Raw genomic sequence first — 13038 nt, 5'->3', positions numbered from 1 at the left:
CCATCTAGTCTGATGTGTTAAGGCTGATGTTTCTTTATTGATTTCCTATCCGGGTAATCTATCCCTTGATGTAAGTGGGGCTTTAAAGTCCCCTACTATTATCATATTGCTGTCAATTTCTCCTTTTAGGTCTGTTATGTATGGCAAACATTATTTAGGCGCTCCTATGTTGGGTGCATAAATATGTACAAATGTTATAATCCTCTTGTTGGACTGACCCCCTTATCATTATATAATGCCTATGCCTATCTCTGTCTTTTACTATAATCTTTTTTAAAAGTCTAGTTTGTCTGATATATGTATAGCTACTCCAGCTTTCTTTTGGGTTCTATTTGCATGAAAAAGTCTTTTCACATCTCTTCATTTTCTGTGTGTGTCTTTACATCTGTGGTAGGTCTCTTGTAAGCAGAGTATAGATGGGTCTTTTTTGGTTGTTGCTAAACCTATTCAACCATGGTGTTTTTTGACTGGAGAATTTAATCCTTTTACATTTAAAGTAATTATTGATTTCTGGCTGTATTGTTGTTCTTCTCTGTTCCTTTCTTCTTCTCTTGCTCCCTCCCTTGTGGTTAACACTTTCTTCAGTATTATGCTCAGATTTCTTTCTTACTATGTTTTGTGTATCTGTAATAGGTTTTTGCTTTGTCATTACCATAAGGCTCATATATAAAATCCTATATATACAAAACAGTCTATTTTGACTTGACAACAACTTAAGTTAAAATGTATTCTTAAAACTCTAACTTTCTGACCCATATTTTGTTTTTGATGCCACTTTTTGTGTATCCCTTAACTGATTATTATAGTTACAGTTTTTTAAAAAATTACCTTTATCTTTTAACCTTCATATTAGCTTTATAATTTATCCACTCTCTTTACTGTATATTTACCTTTACCAGAGATATTTATATTTTCCAATGTTATCTTATTAATGCCCTTTATCTTCAGCTTAAAGAAGTCCTTTAAACATTTCTGTAACATTGGTTTACTGGTGACCAGCTCCTTCAGCTTTTGTTTGTTTGGGAAAACTCTTTACCTCTTCTTCAATTCTGAATAGTAATCTTGCCACATAAAATATTCTTAGTTGGAAGCTCTTATCTTTCAGTACTTGGAATACATTGTGCCACATTCCCTTCTGGCCTGCAAAGTTTCTGCTGAAAAATATGCCTATCTTGTTACCAGTTGTTTTTTCTCTTGGTGCTTTTAAGATGCTCTGTTTAACTTTTGACCTTTTAATTACAGGGTGTTTTGGTGTGGATCTTTGGGGATTCATCTTATTTGGAACTCTCTAGGCTTCCTGGATCTGGATATCTGTTTCCTTCCCAAGTGAGGAAAGTTCTCAGCCATTAAGTCTTCAAATAAGTTTTCTGCCCCATTCTTTCTCTCTTCTCCTCTGGAACCCCTATAATGCCAATGTTATTCTGCTTGATGTTGTCCCTTAGGTCTCTTAAGCTATCTTCATTTAAAAAAAAAAAATATATATATATATATATATATATATGTATTGTTATTATCATTATATATTTTTTGGCTGCTCTGTTTGGGTGAGTTACACTGCCTGGACTGCTAAATTACTGGTTCTTTCTTCTGCTTCATCTGCTCTGCTGCTGAATGCCTCTAGTGTATTTTTCAGTTCAGTTACTGTATTCTTCAGCTCTGTGTTTGTTGAGTACTTCCTTATTTTTCTATCTCTGCTGAAGTTCTCATTCTAAGTTCTGTGAGCATCTTTATGACCATTACTTTATCAGGGCAGAGACCCCTGGCTCCTCAAGGAGCTGCTCCACTTGTGAGATCCATCCCAACTGTGCACTGCCAAAATGGGTGGGGGTTTTTGGCAAGACTGCCTCTCTGCCTCTCCTACCTGTCTCAGTGTGGCCCTTCTGTTTGTTGTAAGGAGTTGTTTGGCTAGTTTTCAGGTACTTAATCAGAGGAAATTGGTCCACAGGTAGCTGTAGATTCAGTGTGTCCATGGGAGGAGGAGAGTTCCTATATCATCATCTTGAACACCCCTTCCACAACATATATTGTAGAAATTAATGATTAATTTAAAAAAAAGTTCATGTTTTAGATAAGAAAATAAGGGACGAACATTTATATTTTAAATTTAAACTCATATAAAGCTAGATTGAGAGAATTGAACAAAATTTGAACATTTAAAGAGAAGCCATAGTAATTTTTTAAAAAGTCTCTCCTAGACACCAAATCTATTATTGAAGAGTAAATTCAAATGCATACTCTGCAGGCTTAGCCAGAAAAAGAAAAAAGAAAAAAACTAAGATTTACTCAACACCTATACACATGCTGGGCACTTCCACATTTTACTATTTTAATGATCTAAATTTTGTTAAGTGGTAATTATGTACATTTTACAAAAGAGTAAATTAAGTCATGTATAGTTAAACAATTTTCCCATTGCCTCACAGCTAGTTTTTATAAATGTATGTTTTTCTATTAGACTTTGCTACCTTCAGAAATATTACAGAAATATTTCACTTATGTGAACCATATTATGTATGTGGAGAAAGCCACTGATAAGAGAAAAAAATTAAAACATGGCAATAAGTATAAAAAGGCTAAAAGTGATCATTCAAATATACTAAAAGGAAGTGAAAAGTGTATAGGGTGTCAGTAAAGGCAATTTCAAACAGGTTAGGCTTGCTAGAGAAATTTACCACGGTGTATAAAAACTAAGCTATAGTGGAGGATTTTAGAGAATTTGGAAAACCAGAATAGAGACACTGGGAGTTACAAAAGGTTTTTGGAGAGGTAGGAGATAGCGGGAAAAATATAGACCTCAAGTTTTAAGCAGGACTTCCAGACTTAAACTAGCATTTATGGCATACAACACAAGGCAAGATTATTTATTCTTTTTTTTTTTTTTTTTTTTTTGAGAGAGAACATGGGCATATGCCCGCACATGTGGTAGGGGAGGAAGGGGCAGAAGGGCAGAAAGAGAATCTCAAGGAGGCTCCATGCCCAATGTGGATCTCAATGTAGGGCTCAATCCCATGGCCCCGAGATCATGACCCAAATCGAAATCAAGAGTCAGATGTTCAACCGACTGAGCCACCCAAATTCTCCAAGATTAATATTCTTTAACTATACCATAATCAGGTAATCCCTATTCAAAATCTGAAGGTTCCCTGGTTGATCAAATTAAATCTAAAATCCTTAATCTGGCATTCAAAGCCTTTCAGAGTCAAGCCCCAGCCTGTCCCATGCTATCTTTCCAGTTCTACCTCTCTCTATATGTACTCTTTGTTATAGTCAAAGCAGATTACATGGTATTCCCAGAATATGCTGAGCTTCCTCGCCTACCTCTGAGCCCAATATGTGGCCCCCTCCCCTGCTATTCTGAAATTTTACCAATTCCTCATGATGCAGTCAGTTCAGCACTCACAGCCATCAGTCTGTACTGATCTGAGTATGTCCAGCAGTTAGAAGTGGCAGCAGCTTTTTAACCTAGAGTTTGACAAAAATCAAAGACTTCATTTTGACATCTATACTAGTATTCACAGAAACAGGAACCAAACCTACACATCAATTGCTTCACTACACCCACAGATTTTAAATTTACAAGCAAATGTTTGGATCCATTTAACTAGTATCTAATTATGAATTCTAAGTATTGAGCATGACAGATCCTGTTTTTAAAAAAAAATCAATCTCATGATAATATACAAAAATGATTTCTTCTCTTGCCAAGAAGCACAGCTGTTTAGTTAGCAAATAAAAAATGATGATGTGTGCATATTTTTACCACCAACAAAATTCAGATAAAGAAGTGCATCATTTCAGAAAATTTTTATACAGGGGCAGCTGTACAGTGTTGACTGCTGTAAAGAACCACTGTATAATATTGAAAAGCTAGTAAAGCTCAAATAAATACTGCTATAGAGCTGGTTATTCCATCATACCCCTAACAAATTTTCTTTAGTATTTTTCAAAGCAGTTGCAATCTGCTCACCACATTTCAAGGCTTTATGCTTTGTGTCAGAGGGAAAAAAGAATGAAGGAGACACTGGGATTTAAGACATGTACCACAAAATTTTAATAAAAAGCAAATGAGTTAAGTACTGTGATAAAAATAGTTAACAAAGCAGTAAGGAAGCAAAAAAGGAAGAGTGAAGGTATGGCTTGAAGAATGTTGCATTTGAACACTTGAAACAGGTGTGAACAATAAGTGGAACCTCAAAAGGCAAAATAATGGTAAAGGCACAAAGCTCTGCAAGAAAACATGTGTTAAAAAAAGTCACATGTACAGATGCATTAGAGGCTAGAGGGAGTTATTTAGTAGAAAAACAGGGGAGGAAAAAAAATAGAACAGATCTTGGTTCTTGAGAGTTCTTTCTGAAGCTTTCCGAAGGCGTGGTCTGATGAGTTGTTAAGAGTGACGTTTGCAACAGGAAAAGAATAGCAATCAGGTTCAGAACTGCTATAACTAACCAGAAGTGGAAGAATAAAGCTGAAATAAATCCACAGGTTCTTGGTCTAGGCAACAGCGAAGCTGGTAAGAGCAGTACTAATTTTCCATAAATTTGTTGAAGTAGCAGTAAACATTTACTGACCTCTTACTCTGTACAAAGTATTAATAAAAAGATAGAAGTACTCAAACTAACAATCTCTGTGAAGGAGAAAGACAAGTTTATAAATAGTATATAAATCCAAGTTTATATACATAAAACTGTGTAATTCATGTGTTATACATTAGGGTATGTGTCTATTGGAAAGAGTGATGGGAATAAATGATAAAGAAGAAAACAGAAGACAAGAAAAGAGTTTGGTACCCATGTAGTATGCTATGAACTAAGGAATATAATTAATTTAAATCTGTGCACTCAGTTTAAGGAGCAGAGGAGAAACAAACCAAAAACATTAAAAAAGTAAATAAGAGTGATGAAGCCCAGGGCCAAAGTGTTTAGTTGGGAGGTAATTTTGGCCAGGGGGAACATCTAGAAGTAACTCTAATATGACTAGAAATTCAAGCTGGGGGATAAAGCAAAAGTGGTAGGTCAAACTATTTGGGGGAGAGGGAGAGATACAAGGAGTAATGGTGTACAAACATATTCCTCAGAGAAGAAACAGGTGAGCCCAGGCTGGAGCAGGTAGGGCCAGAAGAAAGTATGGTGGTAGAAGAGAAATCTGGTAAGATAGAGAAAAGCCAAACTGCAAAGGAAAATAAGCATCAGACTAAAGAGTTTAGACTTTATTATACAGGCAACAGGAAGACAGGCTTTCAAATAGGAAAAGGTTAATCAGTACACAAAAGTAGTAGGCAGGATGACTGGAGAGACTACTGAAATTAGACTGAAGGCAAACAAAACAAAACAAAAACCCAGAGGGTAACAAAAGCCTGAGTCGCAATAATTGACAGCAGAAATAAAAAGGGGAAGAGAGACTTAGGAGGTACAGAAAATAGGATTTAGAAACCAAGTGAATATATGGGTGAAAAGTGAGTGCAAGATGACTTCAAAGGTCTAAGCATAAGTCATTGGTAGATGCTAGGTTTGCCTGGGGAGGAAGAAGACATCAGTTTAGGACATACTCATCCTGAAGTACCTTCAGGGTATCCACAAGACAAACACAAATGCTAGGATGAGCAGGGAGCTCCAGGACTGAAAAAGACTAAGCAGTCATTCATATAGAGATGCTGGTTAATGCTGTGAAAGACAGAAGTCAAAGGACTGAACTTAAGGGAACACCTACTTTAGAAAGCAAGAGACAAGCAAAAGGAGAGAGAAGGGGAGAAAGGAGAGCACAAAACACCTTTTCAACACGATTTCACGTGTCTCACAAGTCTCAGAGACTAAATAACCTGATGTGCCAAAAGTCACAAATAGCAGTGAAACACGTGGAAAAATTGAGGACTAATGGTAATGTATAATAATAAAATGCTTCAGAAAGCACTGCCCTTTGACCCTGGCATTTTAACCACAGAAATTTATCCTGAGAAAGAAACTCTTACGGGGGTTGGGGGAGGGGCACACATGCTGTACGTAAATAGTTTTCCCTCTGGCATTAAGTCTAATAGTGAAAAACAGAACCTAAATTTCTAGCCATAGAGAGGAGTGGTTATTATATATACCATGAGAAAGCCAAATGTCTTAAAAGAAGATATTTTACCACATAAAATTTTAAAACTGCAACAATGAAGGGAAAAAAGCATTAAAGTTTAAGAAAAATATTTGTAACATATGACAAAGGGTCAACATTTTTACTATATAAAAGGCCCATATAATTAAATCAAAAGAAAAAAAGGAAAATATCCCCAAAGAAAAATGGATGAGATACAATTTCCAAAACAAATAAAAACGACCAGTAAATGGAATAATGTTGGTTCTCAGCACTAATCAAAGAAATAAAAATAAAAATGATGTATTATTCACCTAAGATGTGGGGGAAATGGGCACTAATTCTTCACAGAATACACTGAAAACAACTTTTCTAAATGCCATTTTTGGCATCAGAAGCACTCTAGAAAGTTTACACAAGAATTCTATTTCCAAGAACATATGCAAAAAAACAGACCATTGTACAAAGTTATTCACATACAGAAGTTCACTCTAGCTTTGTCTTAATAATGCTGAAAAGCCAGAAATAACCTAAGCGTTCAACAATAGGAGCCTAGTTATGTAAATTATGGCACATCCATATAATGATTTTTCGACAGTTCTTGAGAGAACAGAGATTAATATTTAATGTGGAAAATTGTTAAATAAGGCAGTTATTAAATAAAGATTTCTAAATAGCACATATAATAGAAAACTTTTTTTTTTTTAAGGTCTGGAAAGATACACACCAAAAATTTAGTACTCATTGTCTCTAAGTACCAGAATAAAATATTTTTACATTGCTTAATTATTTTGTAATGAACACATATATTTTTTAAAGATTTTATTTATTATTTATTTCTGAGAGTGAGTGAGTGAATGAGAGCGAGCAAGCGAGTAAGCACAAGATGGGAGGGAGGTCAGAGGGAGAAGCAGACTCCCTGCTAAGCAGGGAGCCTGATGTGGGACCCTGGGATCATGACAGGAGCCCAAGGTGAATGCTTAAGCTTAACGTTAACTGACTGAGCCACCCAGGCCCCCAACACATATTCTCTCATAGACAAAAAATACTTACTGCTTAAGTAATAAGATGTAAAGAAGAACATGTAGAAAAATATGTGTAAAAAACAAATACAAAATTACAGATACAACTGATAAAAATATGAATAAAGATCTTTTTAATTTTTCCCCAACTATTATTTAAATGAAACAAACATAAAGAAGTATAATTCCACTTACAAAAATGGAAAGAAAAAAAGACGAAAAAGTTAACGCAAAGGAGAAAACAGAAAATTCACATCACAAAATCTTAATCATTTTAGAAGCAAGTTCATCCTAAGAACCAAGCATTTCAAGATTGGGGTTAATAATCTGAGTTAGGCTGAAAACACAACAGAGAAAATGAGTCAACTTGGGGATGAGAAAAGGATTAGAAAGCAGCTAGTACACAGGCAGCTGGAAAACAAATACTCAACAGTCACCAAAGCTGTGACTTTTTCCAAGAGTGCTAGGCAGAAAAAGGAAACTGGTATTTACAAGTTGAGAATCAACCAGCTATATACAGCAAAGGTCAAGGAGAGGAATATGAGGTGCTAGTGAGTTCACGAATATGAACTACAAGGTTCAGCACCGGAAAGGTAGAAAACGAACAGCCTGGGTGAAGACAATGAGGACAAAAAGCTGGTTCATCAGGTATGATGGAAACCAGAAACATGGGCTCTTGAATCACCACCTTGTTAGTTGAAGACCTGAGGTAGTTCAAAATGATGACAAGGTTAAATAACTGGGTCATCCGTGTAGGTTGCTGATGCAGAGTGGTGGTTGAGGGTCACTGGAGTAAGTCAACTCTAGTTACTTACAAATGTGGCCCACCTTTCTGGTCTGAAATTATTATAACTGTACTGTAACCTTTATATACTTCACTTTCCTCTGACTCAGATATATTCTTTGTGGTCTGATAGGAATTTGGGGGGCACTTAATCTGTCTCTCTGTACTTTATTCAACCACAAAACGAAGAGACTAAGGAAATGGGAGAGTGAATTTTATCAGTGATTCTCAACCTTGACTACACATTAAAATCATGGGTGTTTAAAAAACAAACAAACAAACAAACAAAAAACAGGCAAAACTACCTATGCTTTGACTCCAAACCCAGCAATTCTTACTTGGTTCTAGGGTTCCAGGGTGGAGTTCAGGAATCATTTTTAATAAGTTCCTCATGGAATTCTAATGTGCATCCAAGGTTGAGAACTAAAATACATATATCTAACTGCTGCTTACTTTTTTTTTGTTTTGTTTTTAAGATTTATTTAATTGAGAGAGAACGCAGGAATGAGCAGGAGCAGAGGGAAAGAGAGTCTCAAGCAGACTCCATGCTGAGCTGGGAGCCCCACCTAGGGTGGTTCCTACCACCCGGATATCAGATCTGAGCCAAAACCAAAAGTCGAATGCTCAACCAACTGTGCCACCCAGGTGCCCCTAAAAGTTGCTTCCTTTAAAAAATTCTATGATTCTATTTAAATGACAATCACTTTGTTCATTTGCTAATACAACTTACTGAGTATCATGCACCAGGCACTTCCACAAACATATTTTAGTAAATCCTCACAACACTTTGAGGTAAATATCTGTGTCTATTTCACAAATGAGTCCTGTGAAACTTAGAGAAATGAACCAACTTGCTCTAGAGTCACAGGCCAGTAAGGAGTACAGCTATGGATATGTTTGTTCCAGTCCACCCCACACGCAACCTACTTTCTCTAGCACTCACAGTTAACTACTTGAATGCCTTCTCTTCCTTCCTAGAACCTAACAAATTAGGCACACTAGTGTGTAATTAATGGGTTGGAGGGAAAGTTATTTGGGAGGGGGGCAGGGATTTAACCCCAAATTCTACAGTAATTTCATTATATAATTAGTAAACACCTTCACCTAGAGAGGTTTGCAACCTGACACAGCACTCTGCAAGTGTATCTATGAAGTATACTTTATTCAGCTAAGCCAACAAGAACATTGCTATTAAGCATGCAGCTGGCATACAAAGCTGGTTCTCATAGATAAGCTTATCAATAGAAAAGCAATTTTTATATGCTTTCCATTAAGTAAGGCATTCTAAACGAAAATCCTAAGATAATTCTGACAAAACAATAACTGACAGAGTAATGAGAGTTGCTCTATCAAAGAGCTTAAATGTATAAACATGACCTTCAAATTTATTAGGAATTACCTCTATTTCCACCTAGTACAAATAAATTCAATCACACTTTAAAATTATGATTATTACTCTTTTGTTGCCACACTGCTGCTTCTTTGCTGATTATACCATTATCTACTTAGAAATTTCATAAACATTCAAGTTCTGTATCTCCAGGCCTAAATTTATTTAGTTAACAAGATAAACATTCTACCCCCCACCCCCCCCCCCAAATATTAGAGAAGATTGAACTTCTATGCCCATGGAAAGGGCAATTTATTTTACTTTATATCTTATTTATTTGAGAGAGAGAGCACACAGGCTCCTCAGGGAGCATAGAAAGAAGGGAGGAGGGGCAGAAAGGGAGGGAAAGAATCTCAAGCACACTTTGCTGTGACTGCGGACCCCCCAGCCCTGAGATCATGACCTGAGCCAAAACCAAAAGTTGGATGCTTAACCGACTGTGCCACCCAGGTGCCCCCGGGAAGGGCAATTTAATAAGAAATTCATTAAGTATATTTACAAGGAACAGATGTGCCTTCGTCCATTCAAGCCTTTCCTGAGCATCTGCTATGTTCTCTGCACACTGGGGATGAAGAGGTCTCAATCATGCTATGGCTATTTAGTCAAGGAGGTACCATGACAGATCAGTGTAGTATTTACTGGATGGCAATGGGATAAGTTAATTATTCTTGGGGAGAGAAAGGGGGTAGGCTAAGGAGAACAGCACAGAGAAGGTTTCAAAAAGTATAGACTCAAGTGAAAATTTCACTACAAGAACCCTTGTAAATCAGCTCTCTAGGAAAAAAATTTACAGAGGAACTAAAATCAGAAAGAGCAGCAAAGACAGAGGAAACAAGGTGGACAGAGACTGCTCCACGACAGGAGTTCGGTATCCTACAAAGTTAATGCTATAGGAAAAAACATGAAAGCTTCAGAGTCATAAAGACCTCAGTTAAATACTAGTTTGGCTGCAAGACTTATTAAGTTAGTTAAGTCACCTCATTCCTAGGTGAACTCTTCATCCAGAAAAACAAATGTGTATAATGGTGTTTACTTGACAATGAAGCAAAACAAAAAGGATTTAAGAACTAAGGACATTAGCAGCCAAATCTGAGCAGAAGCTCTATCATTACCTCTAGATTAAGAAGAGAAACTCTCCAAGAAATGTTTTAGGGCTCATCCTATTTGTGGTTAAGAGCCCCTTCAGTTCATTTAACAGAATTTTAAAGCTAAGATGCCTTTATTAAACACATCAATTTACATTCATGGACTGGGGTAATTCAGGCTGAATCTTTTTTGATCCCTTGGGTTAGTACACCACTTTTGTGTTTTGAGGCGATAGGATGTGCTTTCCAATTAAGTACAGAAACCTAATACCATTCACCTCCAGCGCTGTCAAGACCTGAAGAGATTAAAAATAGAAGCCTTCCTTAATACTGAATTAACCTGAGGACCCCGTGAGCTACTACAGTACAGAAAAAAAGGGTGAATGCTCAAAACATGGCAGGCACTCACCTTTAAAAAAACAAAGAGAAGAAAAAAAGCTTTGTAATGTCAAGATTACTTCACCTTAAGACACATGCCTTTAAGTGTGTCAAAGTTCCTAAGTTTGTCTTTAGTAAGTCTCTCTTGTAACGTACTAAATCACAACAAAGAGGGTATTTATCAGCTTACATACTTTGTGAGTCCATGAATTACAAAAGGGCTTAGTTATGTGTAACCTTAATACTACCATTTCCACCGCACACTCACGAGTTATTGCTATAATGCAAGAACACACAAGGGAATTCAAGCAACATGAGCAGCAAGCTCTCGGACCTCGGGAAAATTTTAAAAAGGAAAAATAAATTCGGCCGAAGACCATACAACTTTAAAAGGCTCTAAATAAACGTGTTAGAGCCAACGCTTCCATCAGAACAAATTCTGCGGTGTCATTTTTTGCCCCGAGTCACATAAAAATATGCCGTTCAACTCACAACTTCCCTAATGTCCAGACCCCTCAAACTTTTTGGACAGAAAGACGATGGGGCCCTGAGACTCCACTGGCCGCGAACCGGACCCCAGCCCTTGTGCCCCGCAACTTCTCGCTCGACCTCGGGACCCCATTGGCGCCTCCGCCCGTCCTCGGCCCCGCGGTCCGCGGCCCCGCCGCCCCGGCAGGCGCCAGCGCGGACTCTCCGGACAGCCCCGGAGCCCTCGGGCGCAGGCGGCGGTGTTCTGCGGGCGGGCGCGGCTCGCTCCCGGCGTCCGCAGGCCAGCCCCAGCGCGCGGGGAGCGGCCCGGAGCGCCCCGTTTCTCACAGACCCCAACATGGCGTCGGCCACCGCCCGCGACGACGACACCTCCCCGCGCCGCAGACGGCCCGAGGACCGCGGGGGAAGCTCCAGAAAGTTTCGCTTCTCCTCTCCCGGCCCGCCAGGGACCGGCGCACAACCAACCTCGGGCTTCACTTACCCAGGCGGGCGCGGGCGGCGACGACGGCGGCGGCGAAGGTCCGACTCCTCCTCGTCCCGGGCGCCGGGCGCGGACTCTGCCCGCTCGTCCGCCCCAGCCTCCCAGGGTGGGTGCAGCCAGCGGCCCCGCGCAGCCGGCGCGATCCGGACGCGGCGGGCGGGCGGGCAGGCGGCCGGCCGGCACCGCCGCTCGCAGGTGACTCCCCCGCCCCTCCAGTCGAACCCCACAACGGCCGCTTGGGCTGGTCTCTCCCCTGCGCGTGCACGAGCGCGCCGCCGCCCACACGCCAGGCGCGAGCGCTCGCGCACGAGCACACCCACAAGGCTCACTCCCCGCCCTTTCTTGCTTGTTCCCTCGCCCCGCCCGTGCGGCCCCGCGCGACGTGCTCGAGGGGGAGGGGCCTCAGCGAAGGCCACACCCACCTAGGCAGCAGGGACGGAGTGTAGGTTCCTCCGCTCACTCTGTGAACGTGCTCACCCGCATCTGTTGGGTACGCGTGGGACGTTTCACCTGGTGTTCCTGGCTCTTGGCAATCCTTTGGAAAGGATTGTTCATCTCATTACGAGGGTTTTTTCGGAAGAATGGAAGGAAGGTTGGGTTGCCTTTCCCCACCCACCGAACGGGCATCCCCAGGCAACTCAAGAACTTTCTGCGGGCGGGAAAGAAAGGCTTTTTGGACGTTAGATGCCCAAAGGCGTGCGGGCAGACGTCTGTTTGCTACTCCCAGTTAGCGCGGCTTTCTTGCCCGTCACACCTTTCATTTGCTTTCCCTGAAACCCCCACCTCTTGAAACCGAAAGCGTTGCGGTTGCAACACATACACCTCGCGGACTCTGCACGGCCCTTTAAGTGCAAGACTTTATTGCCTGCCTTAGAACTCTGGTCTTACCAGAACTTTGCCCTGACGCTGCAAAACCTCATCTACCTACTTCACATACTTGGAAACGGTAATGATAGTATATAAGGTTAAACCTGCCCTTCCTCATACCGCAGCAACTGTTTGCTAAGCGCGCTGGTGGGTACGTGGAGAGATACCAAGCTGTCCGAAATGGCCAAGGAATGGGGAAAGGGGACGGCATACTCCACACAAAAAGTGTGTAGGTGAAAATAAGATTTGGGTAAATTTTATCTTTCCCATTGGTCTATTATTTCAAGGATATTTAACCTTTGTTTGATGTTTCTCGAATTAGAGCCGCCAGCACCCAAACTGCGCGTAAATGAGCACCCACCAAGAGAACAGGAGGAGCAGGTCTTGTTTCTGATCCGCTTTCTATCTGGGATTCTACCTCCTCTAGGTCTTCGGCTCCTATCCTCCCCTATTTCAATGTCTCAGAAACA

The 13038-nt window shown here is 40.2% G+C and overlaps 1 protein-coding gene across 1 annotated transcript in view; it reads right to left on the bottom strand.

Moving 5' to 3' along the window:
• PLEKHF2 (pleckstrin homology and FYVE domain containing 2) overlaps window positions 1–11978 on the bottom strand; it is a 34394-nt gene extending 22416 nt beyond the window's left edge. Inside the window, exon 1 of the mRNA XM_080800169.1 lies at window positions 11702–11978. The gene's annotated coding sequence lies outside the window, so the exon portion shown is untranslated. The remainder of the gene's footprint in view (window positions 1–11701) is intronic.
• Between the last annotated feature and the right edge of the window lie 1060 nt (window positions 11979–13038).

The sequence above is a fragment of the Martes martes genome (assembly GCF_963455335.1).
Source record: "Martes martes genome assembly, chromosome: 4".
In the NCBI taxonomy this organism is placed as follows: Eukaryota; Metazoa; Chordata; class Mammalia; order Carnivora; family Mustelidae; genus Martes; species Martes martes.
The sequence above is the reverse complement of the archived record's forward strand: the minus strand, read 5'-3'. Positions and strand labels throughout refer to the sequence as shown.